This window comes from Ictidomys tridecemlineatus, chromosome 11, assembly GCF_052094955.1.
Source record: "Ictidomys tridecemlineatus isolate mIctTri1 chromosome 11, mIctTri1.hap1, whole genome shotgun sequence".
Taxonomy (NCBI): Eukaryota; Metazoa; Chordata; class Mammalia; order Rodentia; family Sciuridae; genus Ictidomys; species Ictidomys tridecemlineatus.
In genome coordinates this window covers 466,886-473,718 of record NC_135487.1, presented here as the reverse complement: position 1 = coordinate 473,718, position 6,833 = coordinate 466,886, and positions in this window count along the sequence as shown.

Here is a 6,833-nt window from a genome sequence, read left to right as displayed (position 1 = left end):
TGGGCTGAGCAACAGCCTCTCTTTGGCTTTTGGCAACCAGTTAAGGACTCTGGGACATCTCCCTGGCAGGTAGGGCCCCACACACACACACCGTCAGCCCTATCCAGGGCCTCCCTGTGCTGGATGCTGCCCCCGGGCTGCTCCCCCAGCCTGGCGGTGCATACAGCCAGGAGGGAGCCCAGTCCTGGGACAGGTGGGTGCAGGTAAGCAATCAGTGGTCAGCAGTGCGCTCAGGGTAGAGCAGTCGTGGCAGCACCATCAGTGGGTCCAGCTGTCGGCCCCTTCACACCCACCCTTGCAGGCCAGCTCAGCCTCCCACTGGCTCTCTGGAAATGTGGAGGAGTGGACCTCTGTGATGGCCACTGCTCTGGGGACAGGGACAGGTACCTAGTACCTCGCTGCCCAGTGGCTCTGGGAAGCAGGCTGGCTGTGGCCTAAGAGCACTGGTCATGGGTTCAGTGCTGCAGAGGCCCCAGGTGCCACTGACCACAGCGAGGCAGGTGCTGCCCTGCCCCAGGCCTGCAGGCCTTGTGGCCACCAGCACTCAGAGGGAGGCAGGGAGTAAGCCCTGCAGAGGGAGGGCTCGCCAGTGGTGGGCTTCCCACCCCAGGATCCTGCTCCCCAGCCGAGGCCTTGACCTCAGGGCTTTAACCTTCCTGCCTGGGTGGGCAGAGGCCCCAGACAGCCAGTGGGCCTTGCTGGTGGGCTCAGGCCCCGGGCCTCTGGCTGCCTCAGGCAACAGCATCCAGCAGACTGTGCCTTGAGCTCTGGACCCCAGCAGGTGGCCTGGCCAGGCCCAAGGCTGCTGTTAACCCACCGGGAGTCGTACACAGACTGGCATGGCCCCTGGGGGTCTGGGTGTGCCGGGGCCAAGTCTGACTGGCAGCCGTCGGGGGAGGCAGAGGCAGGATGCCAGGGAAGATGGAAGAGAGGTCGGGAACAGACTGGCAGCAACTGGCCGCTCGCCAGGTGGAAGGCTTTTTACCACTTTGACCACATTCAGCTCCTAGAAGTACCCAGACCGGAGCCCAGTGGCCTTCAGAATCTGGAAATGGCGTTTACCAGCGGGTAAACTGAGGCCCCCCCGGGAGGGCGCTGAAGACACCATTCCCAGAAGCCACCAGCAGGTGCAGACCTGAGAGGAGGGCTGCCCACCCTTCCGAGCCCAGTGAGAACAGTGCCCGGGAAGCGCTGCCCCGGGACACTGCATCCCTGGCCAGTAGCTCTACTTGCACCAGCAGAGAGCCAGAATCCAGTCCCAGCCGGTCCACACAGCTGGCAGGAAAGTGAGAACTGACATACAGAAACCCAGGGCACAGGGACACCAAGGGACGGACTCAGAAGGAGAGGGGCGTGGCAGGGCTGAGTGTCCCCAGGCTTCGCGGGCTGCAGCGCAGTCCCCACTGTGGGGTGTCCGTGCAAGCAACTTACTGTGACTGTGGGTCAAGGCAAAGACAGGGTCAGCAGGATGTGGCCCCAGTTTGGATCCCAGTGGCTTTAGGAGAAGAGGGACAGACCAGATGAGCACCCGGTGTGCACACGTGTTCCCTCTCACCACACGGTGCTCCAGGACCCTGCCCACAGACAGGCACCACCAGAGACAGCCTCTCGACCTTGGGCCAGAACCATGAGCCAAAATAAACTCCACAGCTTCCCAGACTGTGGGCGTGTTACCAGCAACAGAAACAGACACACAGCCTCGGGGGGCAGCAGGCTGCCCAGTCAGCCACAGGCCAGGAGTGGGGGGAGTGCAGCCTGGCCACAGAATGACCTGGAAAGACCCGCAGCCTTGGTTTACCCACCTGATGTTCACCTGTTGGTGGGAAGGGCTGCAGGCTCAGGCCCAGCAGGACCCGGTCAGCGGGGTCAACCAGGATGACAGCTGGGACCACCCTGGGCCCTCAGCACCTGGATGCCCCAGGACAGTGTCCATCCACCCAAGTGTCCCCAGGCCTCATCTGGACCCGAAGCCTGGGTGGGAACACTCAGGAAGGCCCAGCCGGGCTCCGGAACCCTGGGGGCCTCTGCACCCCACAGCTAGGCAGCCCAGGTCCAGCCTCATCTTGCTGACGAATAGTCAACTGGCTCCTGTCCCCTGCCTGTCCCTCCCTCCAGGCCCAACACTGTACCCTGACAGCCCTGGCCAGGGGCATCCCCAGAACCAGGGAAGTATGGGCATTGCAGCCCCAATCGATGCCAAGTCCAGACAGGGACAGGCCCAAGCAGACCCACGCCCACACCCCTGGGCATGCCACCTGGCCCCAGTCTGAAGTTCTGCCCCCTTTGAAAGTCTCTGCAAAGGCCCTTTACAGTAGCTCCACAACCAGGCAAGTCTCAAGGTGCCCGTGAAGGCCTGACCCTCTCCAGGCTCTGCCAGGCAGACTCCCTTCTACCCACCTGTGCCCATCCTCTGTGAGCACCTCGAAATGAAGAGAGGTCACACTGGTGACTCAGGGAAAGCAGATCTGCACAGACTGTCGCCTGACAGCGGGATGGGCTGGCCGGGGCGCTGCAGGCCCTGCACGCCTCCTTCCTGGGCCCGTCCCAGCTGCCTTGATGACCCACTGACTGCCTGTCCCCTTCCCCAGGAGAGCCCAGGCCTGCAGTGAGCCAGGCCAGGGGAGGGCCTGCCGGTGGAAAACCAGATCTCAAGGTGTCCACAAGTGGACCATGTGTGGGGCAAAGCCGGGTCTGTGCCGGTAACTGGAGCAGAACTAGGAGCAGAAGCCAAGTCACCAGACTCCACACACAAGCAGAGCCCACGCTCTGACCAGGGTCCTTGATGTAGGTACCTCGCTGCCCCCAGGGATGGAGTTTGGTTGGCTTCAGCACTGGGGATGGAACCAGGGGTGCTTCACCACTGAGCGGCAACCCCAGCTGTTGTTACTTTTAATTTTGAGACAGGGTCTCCCTCAGTTGTCTAGGCTGGCCTTGGACTTGTGATCCTCCTGCCTGAGCTACTGGGATGGCAGGTGTGCACTGCCACGCCCAGCTGTTTTGTTTTGTTTGTTTGTTTTTGATACTGGGGATTGAACTCAGGGGCACTCAACCACTGAGCCACACCCCCAGCCATTTTTTTGTGTGTGTATAATTTATTTAGAGACAGGATCTCACTGAGTTGCTTAGCACCTCGCCATTGCTGAGGCTGGCTTTGAATTCATGATCCTCCTGCCTCAGCCTCCCGAGCCACTGGGATTACAGGGTGCGCCACTGTGTCTGGCAGAAGTAGTTTTTTTTTTTTCCCCAGTGGTCCTTTCCCATGGAACCGTTTGGAATGGAACGAGAGTAGCCTGATGTGAGGTGTGGCTGCGTCTCCGGCTTCTCTATGCTCCACTCACAGTGCACCTTCCACCTACTTGGAAGCTGCACCTTCCACCTACTTGGCTCCTTTCAGCGTGGCACTCACCACCTGCACAGCCACCAGGTGGCTGCCAGTTCTAGTCACCTGCTGACCAAGCAGCCTGTGGTCTGCAGGTGGGTCTTTCCAGCAGGGAGCTGCCAGGTCCTGGGCCTCGGCTCAGGCTGAGGAGTGCACAGGACAGAGGCTGTTCCCTTCCCCACACCAGGTATGGCCTTCACTCTCATCCTGTGGCCTCACTTGGCTTTTGTGTTACTGGGGAGAGAATCGGGTGCTTGACTGCTGAGCCACACTCTTAGACCTTTCTAGATTTTTATTTGGAGATAGAGTCTTGCCACACTGCCAGGCTGGTCTTGAGTTGCAATCCTCCTGCCTCAGCCTCTCGGGTTGCTAGGACCACAGGCGTGCACCACTGTGCCTGGCTGGCTTGTTTTTTTCCTGAGCTAATTCCAAAAAACAGTGGTTTACCACAAATCTGACCCAAAATGGGAACATCCTGCCCTACAAGTAGGTGGCCACAAGGAGTTCCCACCCAGAGTGGGCACCGTGGGCACCGATACAGCAGGCTGCCCAAGGCCAGCTCCTGGGAAACGGCGTCCTTCAGGTGGCCTCAGCGTGGTCCTCAGGGAGACATCTCACATCCCCGAAGACCTGGAAGGGGAACTTAGACGTTAAAAGGACTGTCTGCTTGAAGACCGCTAGTACCCTCAGTGCCGCGGACTCCCTTCTCCCCAGCACTCCTCTCTTGGGAAGCAAGCTTCCGAGCCTAAGATTGGTAACAAAGACTTATACAGCCCCTTGGGCACAGTGATCACACCTGTCTTCCCAGCTACTTGGGAGGCTGAGGCAGGAGGATCCCAAATTCAATGCCAGCCTCAGCAACTTAGTGAGGTTTTAAGTAAATTAGTGAGACCCTGTCTCTAAATAAAAAGAAAAATGGGCTGGGGATGTCGTTCAGTGGTTGAGTGCTCCTGGGTTCAATCCCTGGTACCTAAAAAACACACAGTCCACATAAAACATTGCCCGAAAAAGTTGTTCAAGGAAAGAAACTGACGATTCCAGGAAGAATACAAAGATGTAATAAGGAAACAGTAGATGACCAAACTTGTACATGATCAGAAGTCCATGCCCACCCACCATTCAAACCAGCAAAGGGTCAGGAAGTCACATGCTCAGAATCCTGGGGCTGCGGAGGTGAAGGGCCTTTGCTAGCTATGCTTTCTCACCCCAGAGCTCTACTTTGACTCCCACCAAAGGAAGAAGTGTAAACTCCAGCAAATTCAGACAGACCCAGGCCAGTTTGCCATGGCGTCTCTCCAAGGTGCAAGGACTCGCAGAGCCTCCTTTCGAGGGGGAAATGAGCGTCACCTGGGAGCATCTGGGGACAAATGCTGTCAACATGCAGAGGGTAGGCGCACACATGGGGTCTGGGTCTCCCGGGCCTCTGGGTCTGTGTGTGGGCAGCAGAGCCAGGGCACTGCGCAGACCCTGCCCAGGAGGGAAGCTGCCCAGGCTCCCTGACATTGTTCAAAGTCAGTAAAATGCAACATCCCACGTGAAATGTAAAAATCTCTACAATATTGTTATAAATTTGCTTTTGAAATGACCAGGTACAGCCAGCTTGCTGAATAAAGCCGGGACAGATGGGCGGTTGCCAGCACGGAAGGCTTCGTGCCAACCAGGAAATTCTGCCCCAGAAGCTGTGCCCTGATTGTAGCTGGCGAAGGTCCTGCTCTGGGCTATCCCTGAGGCTAGTGACTGGCAGAGTGTTGGAGAGGGCTGAGAGTGACCGGCAACGGGCGGAAGTGGGGGCTCTCACCTATGTGCCACCTCGCAGGGGCTGAGGCAGTAACCCTGGATAGGGATTGGGGGACGCTCTCCTGGCCACAGCCGGTGGGTGCCAAGCATTGATTCTGGGGTATCGGTTCCTCAGACATCCCTGGCACCTGCTCATGCCCAATCTTGAAAAGCCGGTTCCATATCCTAAGAGTCAATAGTGAAAGATCTGGAGGCTTCTTGGAGGCATTTCTGTTCAGATGTGACCAGGGCTTAGCCAATTCCAAGACCTGTGCAGTCCTCTGGATGCCAAAGTTAGGCAAGAGAAGACTGATATCTTGTTCCTTCTGTGGTTCTGGTTTTTTGTTTTTTTTTTTTTCGTATCGGGGATTGAACTCAAGGGCACTCAACCACAGACTCACATCCCAGTAAACTATTTTGTATTTTACTTAGAGAGAGGGTTTCACTGAGATGGTTAGAGGAGGCCGGGCTTTGAACTCGCAATCCTCCTGTCTCAGCCTCCCGAGCCTCTGGGATTACAGGTGTGCACCACTGTGCGGGCTTATTTCTTATTTCATTTTATGTTTTGTAGTTACTCAGGATTGAACGAGAGTACTTTACCACTAAGCTACACTCCCAATCCTTTTATTTTGATACAGGGTCTCACTAAGTTACCCTGCTGGCCTGGAATTTGTGATGGCCCTGCCACAGCCTCCAAATATACATACTTCCCCAAATCCCTATAAAAGCCTGGCTGTGATCAGAGACCTGGCCACTGTGCCAGGCTGGGGTTCGAATACTAGAGTTTCACTTCTACTTCTTTCATTTAAAAATGTTTCCATTTTTAGGCCCAAGCCCTGACCCACTCCCTGAATACCCACTACCCCTCCACCTGCCCCTAGTGTCCCTGGGGGAGTGGGAGACACTAGGGCAGCTATCCCGAGATCAGACAGAGGAGGCTGACCTTAACAGACCCTTAGCTATATGACGATGGAGAAAACTAAACTAACGAAAAACAAGTGTAATATTTTAAAAGTTGCCTGTGATCCTAGTGACTTAGGAGGCTGAGGCAGGAGTATCACAAATTGGAGGCCAACCAAGAAATATGTCCCCCAAAGAGCTGGGGATGTAGCTCAGTGGTAGTGTTTCAGGAGACAAGGCAAGACACAGAAAGTAGCAGGAACCAGTTTTATTTGGCTGCGGCCAGGTTCAGAGGGTACAGCTTTTGCTGTAATCAATTAATCCCCCTGAACTCCAAGTTCAGGCAGTTTCAGAACTTTACGTCCAGCGTGTAAGGAGAGGCTCAGAAGTTCACAGTCAAGTTCACACACACGCAAAAGCTTTTTCTTTTTACTGTTCTGGGCAAGTTAACCTTTCAAGGACAGCGACTGAGAAGGGGCGTCTTCTCCCCTTTCTTCCCTCACCCTGCCCGCTGTTTCCGCGGAGCCCAGTTAGTGACCTTTGATATGTAACATCAAGGCCAGGGATCTAGTTAAGAGCATCTATTTTTCTTATCACACTCTGCATTTGCAGACACACTTCCCTTGAAAGCCTTTGCAAACCGTCTCACGTTCACATGCTACAGAGCTCATCAATGTCCGTGCAGTCAGTGGAGCGGTGCTGCACACCTGGGTGCTGACCGCTCGGCCGGCCGGGGCCGGGGAAGCTCAGGACCCTGGGCTCCTGCAGAGGCTCCTGC